Raw genomic sequence first — 22,203 nt, 5'->3', positions numbered from 1 at the left:
AATGCAGAATGTTCTCCTGGTATTATCCAAATGTCCTCCAAACAAGATAAATTTGCTGTGCAACCTTCCATGTCTTGTATATACGATTATGTCTTCAGAGGGTTGTGTTCTCAGTGTTTCTCTTTAATACATTTTGTCAACATTCATATATGAGAAGAGGGGAAATGAGAAACTCTTTCCAATAAGACTGAAAACTGCTGCCCTATTTCTTTTTTTTTGATTTGTTAGGTAAAAATAATTTTGCAAGGAAAGCATTCAAAAGTAGTGTTTATTCCAGTTTCTGTTCCATTTCATAATCATGTCAGAAAGGGACAAATATGTGTGCTGTACATATAAATCTTTGTCTCTTCCCCCACTTTTATTCAGTACATTTATGCCATTTATTTTGTAAGTGGCTTTAAAGAAGTGAATTACTTTCTTTGGAGCTTTGGCCTCTTAAACCATAGCAATATTTCTTTAATTTTAGAAGTGTTTATGTAGGAGGTGGAGTAAAACTGCTTTCCTAAGTGTATTTCCATCATTATTTAAAAATTATAGTAGGGAGTATCACACCTTTGAGATACCCAAAACAAGTAGCTACTCAGATATTGGAATGACAAAAGGATGGTGCTCTGGCTGAGATGCTCTCCAGCCTGCAACTAAAGAGCCATAAAACACTGTAGAAAAGAGCTGGTTTAGATACCACATTTATACAGTCTTAGCAGAACAAAGGGAGATTACAGGATTTGTTGAAAAACAGAAGAAAAATTAGGCTACAGAATCAGTTATTTACAATTTGCCATTGACAAAGATCCTTCATTTATTCAGTGTTATGGAAATCAAAGCATATGCTGCACTTTGTTAACTTTTGTCTCATGTAAAACCCCTTGGCTGTGCTGCAGCCATGTCTATTTGCAATACACTGTAAGAAAACAGTTGTAAAGAGGTTACTTCTATTTAAGTAGTAACAAATGGATGAGATTCCTTAGTCACACTTAGATTGGCATGTCTGTCTACATCACACTCTGTCATTATTTGCATTATGTAGAAACATAATGTAAGTTTGAAGATTCAGTGTTTACACAGACACCACTCTTGTGAAGGAGACATACTTTATGCAAATCACTTGAAAATTTTGTCCTGTCTTTATTAATGACTTAAAGCTACAACACTGCAGATTAGCCACATATCTCTTTCATTGATAATTTATGGACATAAAGAAGTATATTTGAAACAGATAGATAAAATACAAAAATCACTATGCTTTAAAAAGCCAGTGGTCTGCATAACTTGTGTCCTCTTTCCAGCAATTCTCTGTGTATAGGGGTGTTAAGTGCAATCATATGCTGATTACTCTGAAGTAACATACTGTAGAATTTTTTCATGAAGTACATTAAGCCAAGACTGGCTTACAGTCTGAAGCACTGGACTTGAGATTTATATTTTTCAGGCCTATGGAATTCAGTTGAAAGGGTTGCCTTAGTGAATTTGGGAAGACCTTTTTAATCTCTTTCCACTAGTATCTCTCTCCAGCAAGAAAGCTGCAATTCTTCAAAGCTACTTGGTTCAGTAGCTCTTACTGGTGTGAGCTGGGAATTTAAAAGCCCTGAGAACAGGAGAATTTATCTTCTAAACAACATTGCCTCCTGCCTCCCTAGCAGATCATTAACCACAGAAACCTGGACACATTTTTCTAAGTTCAGACAAAGCTAAATTCAACTGTGATGTGGAGCAGGATGGTGTCTTCAAGCCACAAGGACACCACTGCGTTGTGTCCGGGGAAATGCAACTCTGCCAATATTGTACTTAGGGAAAATTGCCAGTACCTTAATATAATAATAATACTGGCAGAAATGCATTTCAGGTACAAATTTCCAGTTTGGAAGGTCCTGTTTTTGTTTAGTTTTCTGAGCTATTCAAAAGGCCTGTAAACAATTAATCTTACAGGAAAATTCTTCAGGAATTTACAGCTATAATAATTAGATTATATTCAGCATAGTGCTTAGTAATGCTTGATAATGCTTGAGTGAATGCATTTTTCTGAATTTCCCCGTTGTGAGAGATTAATTGTTCTCTAAGTTCTTATCACATTAATTTAGTTGGGCCCTTTGAAGTCACAAGGAAGAAGGTATAAGAAAAGATCAAAAGACCTCTGAAAGCATCAATTAATGTGTTTAGCATGTCAAATTATGGTGCACAGGTTTGTTATTCTCTATTTAGTTTTAGAAATGCATCTGAAATGAGTAGGAGTTTTCAGAGTTAGGAATTTATTTGAGATTTGAAACTAGAAGTCTTTCCCCACAGCTGAGAGAGAGAAGGAAAAGGGAACCTGTGATTCAATCTCTCTGTTCTCTGTATATCTTGTAAATGTGACTCTCTTTCCACTGACCCAATGTCACTTCATTCTTAGACCCCTAAATCAAGCACCGAGAAGTCAGTTAGGGTACATCTTCTTTCTTGTTATATGCCAAACACCTTCCCTGTTACATAAATAGATTTAATCTGATTTTAGCCAAAGCAAATTCTTGATACTGTTTTATTAAGTATCCAAATTAGGAGATATGTATCCCTTTTAGAAGTGTAGTTTTTCTTCTGATTATTATTATTATATAATATCATTGGAGTAGTTTTCTTCTTCCTGTTTATCAAACAAGTCCTTTGTTCATATACAGTAGTGAAGACACCTCAATAATAGATTTTTCTTTCAAGTATGGCTCAGAATGCAGTACTTAAAAACTATTTAAGCACAGAATCACAGAAAGGGTCAGGTTGGAAGGGACCACAGTGGGTTGCCTGGTCTAACCTCCCTGCTCCAGTAGGGTCATCTCAGAGCACATTGCACAGGATGGCATTCAGACAGTTCTTGAATATTTCCAGTGAGGGAGACTCCACAACTTCTCAGGGCAACCTGTTCTATTGCAGAGAAAGAAGTTTTTCCTCATGTTCAGGTGGAATTTCCTGTGCATCAGTTTCTGCCCATTTCCTCTTGCACTTTTGCTGGGCACCACTGAGCAGAGCCTGGCTGCATCCTCTTGACAGGCTCCCTTTAGATATTTATAGACATTGATGTGGTTCCTCATCACTCCTCCTTAAAAAAAGTCCTCCCAAAATACAAATTTGATAAAGCTCACCCTCTACCCTGGCAGAACTCAACTCTTAATAGAATTATCAATCTATTAATTGATCAAAATACAAATTTGATAAAGCTCACCCTCTACCCTGGCAGAACTCAACTCTTAATAGAATTATCAATCTATTAATTGATCCTTAGTGAAGAAAACAATACACATTAGCTCTAATGAACAAAACCCTCAACACTAGGGCTCACTAGATATAATGTATTTAAAACCTAAGCAAATACTCTGGCAGTTACTAGGATATGCTAGGTACCAGTGCCTCAAACCAACCTCAGAAATGTATTTTAAGGAAAAACTACTGTAAGCAGAGAGCACAGGAAGAAAATTATCATTAAAGATTCCAAAAATTTATATCAGCAAAAAAAAATGAACCTGAAGAAGAGAAAAAAAGTGAAAGGACCAAGGTGAATGAAAATTTTTTAACTGAGAATAAGTTCTGCAAAGTGTAAAGTACACAATTAGAAAATTTAGTGGTGATTAAGCCATTATATGTGTAACAGTAGAAGCTTACATAAAATTAACACTGTATGGCTGTGGAATAGAAAAACACATTTGAAAAAGTCTCATTAGATCTAAACATTTTTCTTGAGATGGAAGAATACCTGCCTGTTAATTTTTTATAAGACTTAGCAAAAAAAGAAGTATGTGTAGAGCTTGTGTGTCTCCTTCTCTGTATCTTTTGCTTTTTAAAATTATTGCTGTCCTGAAGGATGGGGAGGACACTGACAGGAGAAATTTTGGAGACTTTTGAAACAGATAGACTTAAAATTAAAGAACCTGATTTTTGTGCAGTGAAGTTGCACAGATATTATCTTAATTTTTATTTTATTATTTGCTGAAGTTTTTCTAATCCATCATCATCCCCAAATAAAATGAAAAGAATATATTGCAACAGTTATGTGAATTGCAGCACTTAAACACAGTTTATCTGATTTCCTCTCATTTGGAGATAATAGCTGAAAGAGAAAGGGAAAGAAGAGAAAGGAAGAGTGAAACTCAGGTCCTTGGAAATAACTAAAAGTCCTCATGGTGTTACAAGGGTTAAGCTTACCTCCTGTATGTATCATTTACAGGACAATTTGTCTGGTTCTGGAAGGAGCTGTTATTCCCAGAGACAGTCCTAAGTAGTGGCTATGGAAAAAGAAGTTTAGCCTCTGAAACAGTCATGTGCTGCATTACAATGCAACCTGTGATAATTTAGTTTTTACATGTCTACAGCCAAGTCATACAAGTTCTTAGTTCTGTTGGTCAAGGAGGATTGTTCGTTTCAGTAAACATTTAATAATTGCTGTTAGTACACCGAGGCATTTTTATTCCCTACTGTTCTGCAACAAAAGAAAGAAGATATTTTCCACAAGCCATCAGAGAGGACAGTTTCCAGTCTTGGCTTCCCTTAATATGCCAGTTTCAGTTTATATACTGTGGTAGCTCAGCAGGTGTTTTGTGAGTCAAGTTTGCAACAAGGTGCTCTTAGCAGGAGAAACATGATATCTAACTCAGATTTGGCTAAGTCCAGTCAACTGTCTTGCATAATAATGCCTTTGGGCTTATTTTTGAACATTCACCTCTAAAATTAGTGTGAAACCCTTCCCTCATCCTCTGCTTATTTTTGTTCCAATTTAATTTCATGTCACTCTGTGTCAGCATATCACTTGGGTCTGCATCATCACTTGCTGTGACTCAGTTTACGTGCACAGTGTGCCAGGTGGATCTCTGTAACCCTTGGCAAGTGGCTTTTGGACCTTGCAGAGTGTGCCCTGTGGCCACAGGCTTCATGGCTCTGGGCTACCTCTCTGCCCTGCTTCCTGCTTTTCCCTAGAAGCCTGGTGACAATGACAGAGAAAGAAACAGTTCTTGACACCAACTCAAAAAATAAACACAATGAATTTATTGTTTTCATAGTCATAAGCACTTTTTGATCCTTAGGGGGCATTTAAATGAAGTGTTTCTATCACTACATGTAAAGGTGAGAATATGCTGAAAACAAATTTGTATATTGTATTGCAAAAACAAAGGCTGAAATTTCTTACTAGTTTCCTTTAAGTAACATTCCTGTATTGATTTGTTTCACATAAATTTCCCAAATTTAATTTTATATTTATAGTTCAGACTAAAACCAGTGGCTTACATGAGATATCTGTGTGGCATGAACCCCAGATAAACTATAATTTAAAGAAATAACTTCAGTGTGCTTTAATAGTGTGGTATTAAAAATAATATTTTATGTAGAGTATTATGACTATCATGCAATGGTTTTATTCATCAGGTTTTGTCATGACATAAAGTGTAAATCTCATCCTATGTACAACATCAGTTTAGGATTTTCAGAGGATTAGGTAAGGAGGTGGAAAAAATATCCTGACATGATATTGGATAAAAAACATTTTAAATTAGAGATGGGTCAGTAGCACCAGATAAGAGACTACTTCTATGGAAAAGATTTAAATTCCATTGGTGCCAAGTCTCAGAGCTTAACAGGAAGAGCAGAGTCAAACAGCTTCAACTTGCAGATTCCAAAGTCTCTAACTCACTCTTGAATTCTTTCAGTAGTGTTTCTTAGTTTTGCTGTTTATAAATTTGGTCGTAAACGAGTCTCAACCTACATACATGCAATGGAAACAGAATTTTAGTGCAACAAAGCTGAAAAAGTTTAGACACCTTCAAATTACACATTATTTTAACACAGTTTATTTTCAAATTTCTAACACTTTGAAATATTAAAAAACTGTAAACATCTGTCACTTTTTGATACAAAAAAATAGATAAATAATATTTTTTAACCTGTTAAGTCATAAACAAATTAAAAAGTTAAAAATGAAGACTTCAAAATAAAGACTCATTGTATTTATATTTTTTTCCTCTCAGGATTGATGGGTTCTTAATGTTTCCTGGAGAGGGCAATAATCAGTTCTAAAACAATAGGTCCAGTGAGCCTGCATTTATGTGTATTAAAGTAATTCATACCCAAGAGAGTAAGGAATTGCAAATTGAAGGATTTTCTTCCAACAGACTTTCTGACTTTCTCAGTTCCTCACTTGGAATCTTTGAGGAGAAATCTGGAATGAAACACAGTTTAAAATATAAATTTAAATAATGTATTAAGCTAAACTGCTTTTGTCCCAATTTGGGGTCTGGAAAAAAGGTCACTCACCTCTCACTGTGACATTTTTGTATGCGGATTTCAATTATAACTAAGTGTTTTGAAGGCTGTTGACTCTAACTGAAGAAATTCTCTTGAACAAACTCAAAAGTACTTTTCTAGGTGTGAGTGGAGAACTGAAAACTTAACAGTATATACAATTGTGATTTTTATCAGTCTCAGTACTTTGATTTCCCAAAAGTCACAGCATTTAGTTTACCTCATGACTGAAGCATCTCAGCACTGGTGAAAGCAGGTAGTTATGGTTCTGTGTGATGTTTCTTAGATGGGTCACAGTATCATGAAACATAACTTTCATGGCTAATAAGGACTTGCAGCTCTGCTATCATGATGGCTCACACATTATTATCTCTCGGTTGTGTGGTGTCAACACTTTGTGTCCAGGAGTACTTAATTAATAAGTTATATATAATATGAGTTTTGGGAGTATTGTCTTGTCCCACAGAGCAGGATACCGCATTAACAAATTCCTACACATTAAAACAGTCTTATCTTAAACAAAAAGTTTTTCTGTACCTTGGAACTTGTACTCACAAAAATTATAATGACCTTGTCCCACCTCCTCATGACCTACACCTAAATCAGTGTATTACTGCATTGTTATTGAACATCACTGAGATGGCTAATTTAAAAGCCACAAACTTATCATTGGCTTTCCTATATCCTTTTGTTAGAGAGTATTAATGAATGACTTTTCTGATTTTCAGGTCATAGTTTATTTATGAGAACAATTGATTTAGCAATACATAGAAGCATCAAACTTGAAATAGATTACACAGTTCATGCTTCATAAATCATTGGTCACACATTCTTAACTTTCACAGAAACTCAACTCTGTATTTTCCTCTCACAATAGTGGATGACCCTTTCATAATTACATTACAACTCAATTAGTTTTTGTAGATTTACTATAGACAGATTTTAAATGTGAAACTGTATTTACAAAATCTTTTCCTAAAAATTCTTGAAGTGTATCAGCACATTTCACACTAAGAAACACTACTATTTTTACAGCACTATTGCTTTCAGAACAGTACTATGTATTCTGCAAAGTGTTTGTATACTTCACATTTTATCTGTTGTGGATGATGTACTGAAAGTGGTATGTTATATATTTATTCACACTTCATTTTGGAGCTGACAATTGTAGCATATACTTCCCTTCTCATACTTTACCAATTACCTTAACCCTGACCTGCATGAATGTAATTTTCTGCATTAATGAGAAGTAGCTGTCTCTGGGAAGAGCCTGAGCTGAGTAAACACTGTCAGCTGTGTCAAATGGTGATGATAAACAGTTTTCACTCTTTATTTATGGCTGCCAGTGCTGATGGAGGAATTCAAACTTATTCAAATGTCTGTTTATTTGTAAGACAAGGACTACTGTGAAGTCCTCAAGACTAAGGAAGCATGCATTCTAAAAATAGTTTGGGGTTATATTGTTACAGAGTTGCATGAATTTTGTGTTCTGGGAAGTCTACAGCTGTTATGCTGCCGTTTCTGGTTTGAATGGGAAACCACAAATTTGGAATTACACATTTGAGCTTGACAAGCATCTGAAGTTATATTCATTCAGAAATTAAAATTAGTCAATTAGTCAACACTCAAAACATCTGCACCAATTTTTGTTCCCAAAATTATAATTGAAAACTTAAAGTGTTTATGACTTTTCACAGAACAGAAATTCTGATACTTTTTCTCATTTATAGGTGTTTAAATGTTGAGAAGAATAGTCTGTGAAGGAAAAGGAGACATTGCCAGTGATGATCCCCTAGAAGTTGTCCATTCTTTAGGCTTTCAAGAACCTATAAACTTCAGTGGTAGCAAGCTACCACCAAACATACTTACAGCCTCTGTGAGAACCAGGGAGATCAGTTCAAAGAAGGTACTTTACAGAGTGGCTAATGAATTTATGGAGTGTGATGTGAAGGCAGATGACAGTAGATGCTTTAAAAATTGACAAATTCACAATATTATTACATGCATAGTGTGAAGAATCTAACATCAGGGATGTAATATCTAACATCCCTTTTGTTTAACTTGGTGGTGTTTGCACCCAACACTACTTGCTGAAAAATAACTGAGAACTAAGATACTGTTTTCTTACATGGATGCAGAAAGTTTTTTTATGTAATACTTATTTATTCATATTACTTTGTGCTGGGCAATGTTCAAATTTTCAACTCCAGAAGAAGTCTATATGAAAATTTCCTTGTGGTCCTTTGATATTAAAGTTGCTAGCCAGAGTAGGATTTGTCTGAAGTCTGCTCAGGTACTTTGAAATTCTCCTATTGATCAGGAATTATACAGAAATGTTAAATTTCTAATGAGCAAAACAGGCAATGTCAAATTTGAGCAGCATGTGAAATATTGGAGCAGCACTTTTCCTGCATGTTCCTATGCAAAGTTTCCAAGATAACATTGACTAAAAAGAAGGTATTCTGGGAAATCCACAAAAAATAATTGGATAATTTGGCTCAAATTTGGCTGTATCCAGCCTGACTAAACGTCTTGAATATTTCTGTCAATTATTTTTCAAATACCTGGAGAAAATATTTAAAGGAAACAGCAATTTCAGATTGTAGCTTGAGTGTTTTTCCATTTGGTTTCCTATTCTTCCTGCTTTATTAAACTTAAGTTTTAAAACTGCCCTGTTGCTCTGCTAATTAGGATGCAGATACACAGCTTCAGTGGAAAAGCTGGGAGTTTCTCCCAGACAGGCTGCTTTAGTGATTGTATCACCTCTGCTTGAAAAGTGGGAGCTGTGACTTTGAACTCCTATAGTCCAAAATGGGAATAGACCTGAGGCACTTTTGATTTCTCTGACATTCTGGGATGGGCCATAGAAAGATGAACAACAGCTCCATCTCAACGTCTATTGACACTGGCATTATCTTAGAAAGTACCTAAAATATGAAATGTTCAGATTTCTGAAGATGGCAGAAATACTGACAGAAGTTCAGATTTGGTGCTGAATGTTTCCACTGACAATCTCTTTGTGTTCTTACCTGTGTGATGGGAACTCTGATCCACCTCTGGGAATCCTTCCACTTCCTGTTGTCTGCATGTATTAGGAGCTCATGCAGTCTCTCTGGGCTTGTATTAATGGTGGAAGGATAGCTGAATGATGCTTGAAAAGAGGATTATCTTTAAAAATCAGATTTTAATTTTTTTTTCTGATATCCCCATTAGTTAGTTAATAATAAGGGTATCTGCCTTTAGATATAAAGCTCTCACTGTAGCCAGTAGTCATACTGTAGCTAAAATTCTTATGACTCACAATGATTGAAACTCTTGTGGGTTGTCTCTTTAGCTTGTATGTCTAAAGAAGGTATATGAACAATCAAACCTCTTGAAAATATTTTAAACAACTGTATAATTATTGTTAACTTTGGCTCTAATTATTTTCCTCTGTTAAGCTTCTGAAATGACTTGGTGACTTAATGAATCTAAAGCAGCAGGCAGATGGCTTTTCATCTATTGTTAAATTTCAGAGGCTTACTAGTGCTAATTATTTTGAAATGGATTCCTAGGATATTATGCATTATTTCAATGAATAATGCAGGACTGCAATTTATTGGCAGAACATTCACAGGAGTGCCATAAATCTAGAAATAACATAAAAGCAGAGTGGATACATATTTTAAAAGCACCGCTTGGGGAATCACATTTGGGCAATGCTGCAAACCTTCTTATGAGGGCGCATATTTTTAAATATAATCAAATCAAGAGATTGTCAGTGAGAGACTGGAGTTTATTCTACCTATTATTATGACAGCTAACAGACATTTATTGAAATTTAATATTATATACTATATCCTGTGCAAACTCATGAGGTAGAGAGAATCTCTACTGTCAAGAACTTGCAACCCAAATATGAAGGCTGCATGTGCATCACCTCTATACAGTCACACACAGGTAAGAAGTAACAAGAAGACATTCACAGCTGAGGTCATAGGCTATATTTTCCAGGAAGCAGCAGCCCATGTTTTTTGTTAGCATGTCTTCAAAGGAAAGAGTGAGAAAAATGGTAACAGTTAATGAGACAGCTCTGCAGTTGTTCAAAGCAAGCCCTTTCCAAGCTTGAAGAGAAGTTATAGAACTGAACAGAAAGATCCTCTTCTAAATACAGAGAGAGTAAAAATAGAAAAATATTTTTATTATTTTGTTTAGAATGAAGTATGATTTTATAAAAGACATTTTAATCTAGGAATGCTGACACTCATGAAAATACAGCTGGATATGTTTTGGGATTTAAAGCAGCATCAGCTCTACCTCATCAGAGGTATGAGAGGCTGCCCATACCTCCATTTGGTTGCTCTGTAGGGCACAGGGATTTGAACAGTTATTTTTACTGTTGCAATAGTATTTAAAGACATTTAAATAATCTAATAATGGCCACTATTGGAGACAGGGCACTAATCTGGGTAAACCTTCACTATGCTGTAGCATGAGCACTTCTGTGTTCCTTCCATTAGATTTGCCTGCACTATCTTTAGGACTGATTCCTAACAAGCCTTGGTGTAAGACAAATACTATACTACAAATAGAGGAAATAGATACAAAGGGATGTTCTTTTAAAAAAGATTATGATATAGAACAAATAAAAATGACAAGATAAAAAAAGAAGTCCTTGAATTGTAAAACAAAACAAGGTAATTATGCTAGTCTTAGTTGTAGAAATGTACTGAAAGATTTGGGCAATAAATTGAATATTCTAAGGAAGATAGCCCCTACATTCTTTCAATAAGCTATTATTACACTTATTGATTACTATTTTTTATAATTAAGAAATTCAGTTTAAGGTTCCCAGTACTTTTAAGCACTTGAATTTACCACACGTGTAGAAACCATACCACTGCAATGTATTACAGCAGCAATAGCACATGGCCTATGGCCTTTCCAAGGAATAAAACAGTTAGTGAGGCATAATTATCAAGGTGAGGTAGCAGCAGTAAATATATATGAAATTAAAAAGGTATTTTTATTAAATATTACAGTATGCATACATGTTCGATGCCAATTTACAGAGTGCAGATACTTTAAGCTTTAGTACATGTGATTTTAGTTTGCTGAAGTATACACATGCACACCAGTAAGTGGAAAATTATTAGGAAAAATACTTTTTCAATATTTTCAGTTTGTATTTTTATAATTTTCTGTAAGTTCTGCTCTTCTGTAAATAACTTCATTCAAAATGTACTACACTTCAGAATGGGCTGGTAATAATGGCTGTTTATATTCAGAATTTTACTTTGTCCTGATCTAGTCAGATTTTATGTAGAGATGCATTCACAAAATGGTTCTTAGGAAAAGCTAGCATGACCATTTGTCCTAGTGTCTAGCCAGTCTGAGTTTTTTCTGGGATAATTTTTCTAAATATTTCAAAATTTTTGAGACTGATAGGCATAAGTCTTTGTCAGTTATTAGATTTGAGCAGTGCCCTTCAGCTGCTAAAGAAAAGATTTTTGCAAGGCTGCTTGCATTTGTCACCAGAGGAAAGAGGAGAAAGACTTTTCAGTAAGTATTCTTCCAACCTTAAGGTATCTTAAAGGTTAGATTGTCTAATGATGACTCAGTCACACACTTAGAGCTAACTGCTTAATCCTAGTGCTACTTGTACTTCCAAATCAATCCTACTGTTGGTTTCCAAATTAATGACATTCACTTTGAATGAATTATACCATGAAACAAGTTTTGAACTCTCTAAATCAATGTATACTAATTTTTGTTGTTGCTCTCCTGAATATATGTATAGACAAGACTTTGGTATTTGTATTTCCATAACTTTCCCTGAAATTCACGTTTAGTCTAGTGTTCTTTCTTGGTCTTATGTTTTCTTTCCTGTTGAGTTTCTTTCTAAACCTGACAGCATAAAGCCTCTTGGAAGGCTTGCTGTGCTCTGCATCTCCTCAGTCAGCACTCAGGAGAGTGCTTGTCACAATCATTATTCTAAGATAGTCACAGTACCCTCAAAACATTCTGCACCACCCTTCTAGGAGATGCCACCTGTTCTAGGTATGTGGATGTACAAAATTCAAATAGAAAAGAATTGGCAGTCTAGATTTATATGAGTAATCAAGATGAACTACTGAGCTGGAAGTAAAATTTTTCAACTTGACCTGAAGAGCCAAAGTCAGTAGATGGCAACTACACCACATCCTCATCTCCAGAAGGTTGAGCTCTTTTTTCAGCAGCTCTGGGAAATGGAAAACCAAAACTGTCAGGACTTTCAGTGAAATTCCAATAGGTGAGAAAAGTTTAGGTGGAGCCCAAGCTTGGCAAGCTGCATCAAGTCTGACAAAGAACCTGAGACTTGAGGGAGCAGGACAGGGTGGCACACAGATTCTTGGTTTCTCAGCATCTTAGGTTTACAGAGACAGAGCACCCCAATATTTCAGAGTGCACACATTGTCTTTCCAGCTCGTCCGGCCCCCAGACACCTGCAGACAGGTTGCCAAGGTACCACTGCTCTATTCTCAGAAGCTCACAGGATGAGGAGACTAAAGAAGATAGATGTTCTGCTTCTTTGGAAGCCAACATGGCAAGTTCTCTGAGAAATCTGGTTTTAGCCCAGAGGTTTCTTTCCTGTGGAATACTATGAAAAGGGAAGTATAGTAGAAACAGTGCCATAAACTCCTGAACTGCTGAGTTTGTTTCCTTGATAAAAGTTAAGAATTGAGATTTTGCTTCTAATCAAAATAATAAAAATATCAAACACCTAAAATTTCCCAGATAGTTCAAGGTAGTTCTAGTAGCAGGTACATGATGTGAATCACCAAAAATGTAACACAGTAAATTACACACAGCTAATCACAAAAATATGAGGACTTCGGCACTTCACACCCCATAAGTTCTTCTATTTATATAAAATCTATGACAGTTCTATGGCCCAAAAAATAGATGGGTAAAAATGAACTACTTTCCTGAGCTGGCATCTGAATGAACATTGTCCTAGTAGTAGCAAAGAAAAATAAATGATCAGTAACCACAGATATGAACATTTTACAGTCTGGAGGGTTAGTGATTCAAAGGGAAATAGGGTGAAAATGAGTAAGGAAAAAATTGGTTTGCTTAAAATGTTGCTGCAGTTGTACAATATTTCATATAGCTTTAAATGACACTGAAAAAGCATATATATCTGCCACCAGATAGGGAAACACATGTTAAAAACTGTCTGAGATACCATAAAGGACTTTGATTTGCACAGGACAAATGCTGAGTATTTGAAATTCCATGGAACACCATTCAATGGGAATTACTTCTATTTTCTCTTAAAGTCCCCCAGTCACTATTTAACTTGTGGGCATGTCAAAATCAGTAAAGCAAAGTCCACTTTAAGTAAAAAAATAATTCAATGACCTATTTAGATGCCTCCTATTAGCATTCTACAAAGTGATTTTTCTTATAGGCATTCACTGTTAAAACCAAGTCTTCTATGGACGTCGTCTAACAATTGAATTGTTCTGTATGAAACTAGTATAAGTTTTGCCTGAGGCAGAAGACAACTTTGTAACCATATCTGGAAGAGCCTTATTAATGTTGTTTTTCTTCTGCTAGTTCTTGGAATATTTTTTCCCTTAATTTCTGGAATATTAATATCTGTCTATCTAAAGTTTTTTCTTTAATTTAAATTGAAACAAAATCGTTAGTTCATAGACACAATGAAAAAGAGTTCAGAGAAAATTAAGTTTACACAAATTACTCCAGTTTATACCTCTTTCCCAAGTTTTTCTTCAATAAAAAAACCAAAAACCCAAAACCCCAAGTGTTACACTGGAAATGTCCTGAGAGGCATTTGTTACCATTTTCTTTCTAACAAATAAATTGGTTTGGTGTATTTCTTTGTTTTTAAATTTGTATTTCTACTAATTCTGAGGAACTGCAGCCAGAAGTGATGCTGCTCTAAATTTGCCTTCATTTTGCAAAGATGCAAACATAAATATACAAATCCAGATACAACAAGGATAAAGTTCATCTTTCTAAGACAAGCATTTTTCCCTTCCAGTTGCCAGAGAAATTGCTACTTCTATGCAAGTATTTGCAGAAATGAGTAATGTCACAATGAAGAGTTGAAAATTTGTGCAGAACTGATACATGAGGCATGTTTCAATGTATGCTAAGAAATATATCACTGTCATTAACTAACTTTTTGTTAACAAACACTGCATGGTAGTTTGTAATAATATGGTATTAGGAAATGTTTATATTTTTGTCATTTAGCTCTATAATGAGTCATACTCAGTGGAATGGCGTAATTGTCCTCATTATAGAGTTTTTTAAGAAAATGTATGTCTGTTTTTGTTGCTGGGATTAAGGATCTGATGTTGCATTCATTGAAACTGAGGTTAATACTCCTAGCGATTCAGAGATGGAAGCATAGGTCCTCAGTGGAACTGTTCAAGGAGCTTACAGAAGCAGATGATTCTGCATCTAAATGTTTACGTATTTTTTCTTTCATTGTTCTTTGTACTTCTCTGAATCTTTTATTTGATAATTTCAAACAGAAAGAGGGGGGAAAAATGCCACAAATCGTATCTGATTTCTCCTCAGCATTTCCTTGCCACTTTTTACTGCAAATCCAAAATACAACTTTAAGTCCATGCAAAAAGCCCCAGCTCCCCTTCCCAGTTGAGAGAGCAGAGAAAATAAGGTGGAAAGCGGCTCACAGGTTGAGATATGGTAGTTTACTAAAGCAAAGTGAAACTTTGCACTTATACGAGCAAAGAGAAAAAAAAAAAAAGTTTATTCTCTACTTCCCATCAGTGAGTGGTGTCCATCCGCTTCCCCGGCAGCAGGGCTCAAGACATGGAGCAGTCACTCCAGAAGGCAAACCCTGCAGATAACAAACACCCCTCCATCCCCCCTCCCTCCCTTAGCTTTACACCTGAGCTGTCCCACGGTGTGGAATGGCCCTGGGGTTAATTTGGGCCAGCTGGCCTGGCCGGGTCCCCTCCCGGGAGCTTTCCCAGCCCAGCCCTGATGGGGCCGGGATGTTGGAGCGGCGCTGGGGCTGCGCCAGCCCTGCCCGGCAGCAGCCGAACCACGGGAGGGTTCTCAGCTCCTCGGCAGGGCCAGGGAGAGACAGCACGGGGAGGCTGCTGCGGGAAAGGGAACTCCAGCTCAGACAGAGCCCGTACAGGTATCAGCTCATGCTCGTGTTAAGAGAAGCTGAAAACTTACTGTCTTTGTAGGAATAAATCCTTGAGTCCTTTCAAATGAATGCGTACAAGCTGATTTACTATGGGATGTACAATATACCTAGGTAACGAAAATTCCTAAAAATCTCTTCGAAGTGCAGAAAAGAATGAATAACTTCTGAAGATTAAATTAACAATACAGTGCAAAAATAATGGAGTTGTTCCTCTACTGCAAACAAGTGCATCCCTCTGAATATAATCAGACTGTTTTCATGAAATATTACAACTTTTTTCCCAACAGGAAGCTTGAATACACGTACAAACATATATGCAATTCATGTGCACAGATTCACTCCAGTTCTCATAGACAATACCAAATGCAATGTAGGCAGCAATTTCATTTGGTCTGAAATTTCTTTGCCTGTTTACTTCACATCAAAAGGCTCAGTGCTGTGCTTCTATGTGAAGCAAGAGGGTGGGATTCATGCTTTGGTTTTTATCTATCTCAGGTAATTCAAGTTTCTCTGTCTTATCGGCTCAGCAATGTAGAAAAAAGCAAGTCTTTATGTGTGCATTCTCAAGTGAATAAATTTCAGGAACGTGATAAATTTTTATTTTATTTTAATTTTTAATATTAAGAAGTCTGATTTTCATTGATTTAATGAAAGGTATTTCCATATTAGACACATGAAATGACTGTACTCATATAGACTTTTAAAAATAAAACTCCTGTGTGCTGCTGTGATACTAGTAATTCTGTCAGATCTCCACAAGTTCCAAATTTTAGATGTGAACTAAGTTCTTTTGAAATATTTATCATCATGAAAGAGAATATTAAAGAAAATGTTAGAGGAAGATGTGTTTAGAAAGTGGAATATCAAAGATAAAAGTTTTTATTCTTCCTTTGTCAGAAAAAGGTTGCATTTTCTTGCTTTGTTGGACTTATATTTGTAATAGAAAAGATAGAAGTGGGGAACTCTACTTATCTGCAAAGCAGTTTGGCTTCAAGTGCCTCTGGGTCAATATATGAACCTCATTACTTTGACAGGAGAGAGATTTCCCTGCTATTCAGTCAAGTTGCAGTAACTTGGTTTTCTCAAGGTAGTGAGTAAATATGTGGATTTTTATCGTGGCTCTGCTGATTGCTGACTTGTTCAATGGAAGTCACTTGATTGAAAAGAGAAGCTGTGTGCAGTTCATTGCTTTCTCCCTTTCTTATTTTTTTTTTTCTATTTTATAATTTCATGTTTATTTCTTGTTTATATGTAGTCTTTTGATTAAACCTTTTTCATCAGTATTCAAAGACATAATTTGCAAAGTGGATTTAGTTTCTTCTCTCTGCATGCTTCTGGTGAGCTTTCATGAAACAACTCCTTTACTTCTTTGTGATGCTTTTGCATTCATAAGACTAAAATCAGAATATTATCAAATTTTCAAAGGAAATGAAATCTGTGTCAATATTTCAACATATACATGTGTATTATTCTATTTTCCAGTTTTAAATTTTTGCTTTTCTTAAGGTTAAAAAAAAAAGGATTTTTACCATTGCATGCTAGTTTAGAATTTTGCCTTTGAACAATATATAAAATGTAGAAAACTGCTAGTAAATATTTTAATAGTGTTCTTGTGATCATTGGAAAGGCTACTTATTGACACTCATGGCTCACAGCCACTTTGAAGGCTTAGTATGTACTCAGAGGAGCAGTGGAAATGTAGTTCAAAATATTCACTGCACATCTCGTAATCATTTTTTTCACTGTCTATGAATTGTATGTGATTTAAATATGATAAGTGATTCCCTTCTCTTTATACTTAACCTTGTAAAGAATTATGACTAGATATTTATATTTGTCTGTTTTGATGCTGGACAGCATTGCCTTCAATGGGTACTTACTGGACAAATAAGCTTGAAGTGGTCAAATATATCTCTCTAACAGAGAGCCTTCACCAAATCACAAGATTTTCTTCTTATGAGCTCTAATTTGTCACTTCTTTTCTCAAGTAGTTTTCTACTTCCAGTAGTAACTTTGCAGTCCTGAAAAGATGAGTTAGCCTAGAGGCCACTGCTGTAACCACTGCCACCAGCAGTCAACACAAAAACTTCACTGGCATGAAGCTATGTTTTTTGAGTCTTGTGTCAGGGCAAGGATAAAAGCCTTACCAAATTGTGTCTCATAGCCTAAGCTTTTTGACAGAGTTCAGTGTTCCATCTCCAAATTTTATCCTTGTGTGTTAAAAATCCTCAGTGATTCCTCATATATGGAAGACTTGTGCATGTCTTTGTACTGAGACAGTGGCAAGAACAGGTAGGAATAAGTATTTCAAGTTTTTTTATGTAAAGATGGAAATTAAAGATTTGCTTAAAATTGTATAAGGACTTGAACTGTTTTACAATTGGTAAAACTGGTGATTAACAGGGGTGGAGCTTTTGAGCAAAAGCTAAAATATTATGAAAGTCAAGGTTGAGCCAGTGAGCTGTAAAGGAGGAAAAAATAACATACATGCAGTTTGAATAGATTTCAAATGGGAGAAACCTTAAGGTAGATATATAGATTAAAATGCATATCTTATGAAAGAATCAGGAAAATAATCATGGCCAGAGTAACCATTAGTAGAAGGAGAGATTAATTTATTTGTCAAATATGATAAAATGCAGGCTGAAAAAAAGTATCATAAGCCTGCATGGGTGGAAGTAATTTTACATAGCTGGGTTCCTTTAGTAATCACCAGAACAAGAACACCCCTTATAAAAGAAATTAATTCTTCTTATCTCAGGCACCTGTTTTATGATGGTCTGAACAATGCTGTGGAGCTATTCCTCTCTCTCTGCTGAAGACAAAATTATCCTCCATGACTGGATCACAAAATGCAAGAGGATTAGGTGTGAAAATAAAGTAAAATTGTAATCACTTAAGTGTTTGCCTCCATTTAAAAATTACCCACTTTTCAGGAAGTTCTAGTGCTCTGGTTCCCTGTTGAAGCACAATAAGGAAATGCATGTTTCCTGCACATTCATAAATTAAGAAGTGCATGTACTAAATATGGAATCTGAGACCTGAAGGATCCTTAGAGTTATTTGTGGTAAAAGACAAAGACTGGCTTCCTACTTATAATTTTGGACAGGCTAATAAATTTCAAATATGTATCCAAAGAAGATTATGCAGTTGTTGCTGCTGCAACTGCAGAGGTATTTAACAGCTGATCTTATATGATATCTCTAAGCAAGAGAAAATTTATCAGGAAAATAATTATTCAAGTGAGATACTGAGATATGAAATGATGACTTAGAGATTAGTTATCAGTTCAGGAAAAAACACAGGTTTCAGTTAATTATAAATTCTTATTCCAGCCCATCAATCTCTTTGCCTTGAAGTTCAATACATATGGTACTGTGCTCTAAATGGACTACTGTTTCTGTCAAAACAAGGATTGTACTCTATATCCATATGCAGTTTCAAAAAGGATTTTCTTGGATAGGTTTGTTTTGATGACTGCAGTTTAGGAAGTACTATGGGTAGGCAGTTGAAAATCATCTTAAAGTAAAATAAAATCACTTCTTGAACATCATATTCTCTCTTAAAGCAGGAATATCTTCTGCTCTGCATGGCACATTTTGATCAAAAAAGGAGAAAGTAATAATATTCCAAAAAACTGAAAACCATCAGAGAAATGTGAACAGAGTCAGTAGTGTCATCCTAACTATTCTGTTCATTCAAATACATTTTTTAGTCCATTTTATAGAGGTTATTGCTATGCTGGTGAAAGGATAGATGTTTTTCAAGGAAGGAAGGGCCATGCTTAAAAATAGCATTTAAAATTGTGTTCATTTGACAGTCACTATGTACAGCTAAAAACATTTTATGTCTATAATGAATTCTGGTAAAAACACTTTCACTGTTTTCAGCAGGTTGCCCACTGGCCCCTTCCAATAGGTAATCAGATGTTCTGCAGTCACAAAGAAATATTCATTCTCTTCTTTAAAACAATTTCCACAGACACTTTGCAAAAGCACAGTCCTTCTCCTAATGGCCACATCCGTTCATCAGCACACAGACTTTTTGAAATGACATGTTGTCTAGTTGTTACATATGCTTTCTGTCTGATCTTAAAAATCCTGGTTGTACTGTTGGTGCTGTGCCTTTGTCAAGGGTCAAAGTTGGACTGCAGCTGGGTGTAAATGACAGGATGTCACTGTTTGACATTCTTTCCTATGAGTCAGTATAAACAGAAGTCCCTGACTGGAGACAGAAGTTAGATGGTACTGGAACTTGTACTTTCCTCCAGGTAAGAAATATTGTAGATAGAGAGGAGTGTGTTGATCAGAGACCTGTGGAGGTGCGGCCTGTGTTCCTGCAAATGTTGCATGTCTTCAACCTGGACACTATACTTCATTGGGTTTCTGTAACATAGATATGTATAGATATGATCCATATGATCCATAGATGGTGTATCTTCTAGGGGAAAGTCCAACATAAAATAAATCTATTGCTATCAAAAACTAAAATTCTGAAATCTGGCCATGTACATTTTCATGACATTTTTTAAAGAAATGCTGAACAGCCTAAGAAATTTTCTAGTCTTCTGATTACTTTCTGCCTTTCAGAATTTTCCATTCAGTTTAATCTGAGTCTTTTCATATTTCAACATGCTGTTCAGTACTGTACTGTTCAGTACTCCAGGCAGCTGCTGTTTTCATCCCTAAAGGTGATATTACTTCAGTGGTCTGATCTAATTCACATATGAGCTGTAAGACTTAAGAGTACCTTAATGCCCTTCTCAAGAATAAAAGACAATGCAAAGGATCTGTCCAGGATGTTACTGTGTGTATATTCCATCCTATTTTCTCCTATATTAAATACAAATCCTTTAAATTATTTTTTCCCTACAAAGTATTTTAACTGATATTTAACAAATTCAACCCAAATAATAAAAACCTCACCCCACTCCACTGAAAGGTAGCCTTATTACACATATAATTTATTTACAGATCTTTCCTCTGTTGTATGTACACATTTAATCTCATTTGCCATGAGTGTATCTTATTTTACAGTTGCAATTACAAAGTTTCCTTACATGTTTCTTGTAAGAGAATTGTTAAGTCCTCTGCAAAGCAGGCAGTCAGCTCTGCTTTTCATGTCTCAGGAGTAGTTTTTTCAGCATGAATCAGTGCTCCATCATTCATACAGTGACAACCACGTTTACTGTACTCCGACAGTGATGGCTGTTCTCAAATATGAATTTAAAATTTCAGTAACACAGTCACATAAAAGCAATGATACTCTAATATCAAGGCTCCTGTTCAGAAAAGTTCTGCTGAAGGACAAGGCTGTGTATAAGATTCTGCCTATAGTACCTGTGCTGATAGCTAAGGTCATTAGCTAATGTCCTTTCTGTATTATATATGCACTGTCATTACTGTATGGATTGCAATGAAACACTGAATGGCTTGACACATTCCAAATGAGGTAGAGGACAGCATCTTGGTCCCAGAGAAATTAATCACAGAATTTCTACGGTGTTCCAAAGCAGAATCAAAAACACAAGAGTGTTTCTATACAGGTGCTGAAGCTATGGGCAGCTTCCATAATTTTGGCTACCTACAGCCTGCTGCCCATTTTCCTCTCTATGTTTTCACATGAATGCTTCAGTATACAATGATTGGCTATGTGAGAAAGAATTACAATTATTCCTAAAATGTATATTACAGTGCAATACATGATTGATGCTGTGCAAACAGCAAATTTTGTGCTTAGTGCTGTACAAACACAGAATGGGGTCCATTATACCCACTTCTAACTGTTGATATGGCCAAACTTATTTTGTAGAGGAGACTATTCTGCAGCTCACACTCTCTCAGGAACTGTTCGATTAATCAGTAAGGTTATATCTCTGTTTTTTTATCAATGAGAGAATGATTTGAATTTTATTTTATTTCTTCTAAAAAAGAGAAAGAAATCATCAGGATTTACCCTGAGGTAATATTGCATGCAACTAAATGCCAAATTTTACCCAAGTAGACTGAATCTGTTAGCCTAAAAGCCTGGGAGCCCAAATAAAAAATCCTGATTATTATCTCTGAAGAAGAGAAAAGTTTCTCAGTTTTCAAAACTCTGTTCTGTTGACTGTTGATTAACTCACAGAGTGAGAATTCTTCAAATTACTTTCTGTGGGAACAAGAGCACACAAGAATGATTTTCTTATTCTCTTCCCCAAGCCACAAAGCACTTATTTTTCTTCCTGCCTCAAATGCATAGAATGTGAAGTTACATCAAGTCTACAGTCTTATTCAAAATAAATATTTATGATTCTTTTTCAGGCAGTTTCAGAACCCTATATACCTTATATACTAAGCAATTGAGATAAAATGTCATCTGTTTAGTTTAGAGTCATAATTCTCTTATGGGTTATTTGTACATATGCAACCAAATTATTAAGTTTTGTTCTGGAAATGAAATAAACTGATCTAGAAACCTTTAACTTTAATTTTATGATCTAAGTCACTGGTAGTCCTATGAGAAATTTGGATAACATATATGCTGAAGATTCAGAAAAATCAGTGATATTACCTCAATAAAAACATATAACAGTTGGGTTATATAGATTTTAATTACATTCTGAATTTTAAATATGAGTTAAATTGTTAACCAAAAAATTGAAAGGAAAGGTTAAAAATGCAGGGAAGAAAATTCTTGAGTGGCTTCTCCCAGGGTATTTGAATAAAATCTTCAAGTTCTACTTATTAGACTTTTTTTTATATACTGTTTTTTATTAAACTTTTAAGATGTCA

Source organism: Lonchura striata, chromosome 5 (assembly GCF_046129695.1).
Source record: "Lonchura striata isolate bLonStr1 chromosome 5, bLonStr1.mat, whole genome shotgun sequence".
NCBI lineage: Eukaryota > Metazoa > Chordata > Aves > Passeriformes > Estrildidae > Lonchura > Lonchura striata.
The sequence above is the reverse complement of the archived record's forward strand: the minus strand, read 5'-3'. Positions refer to the sequence as shown.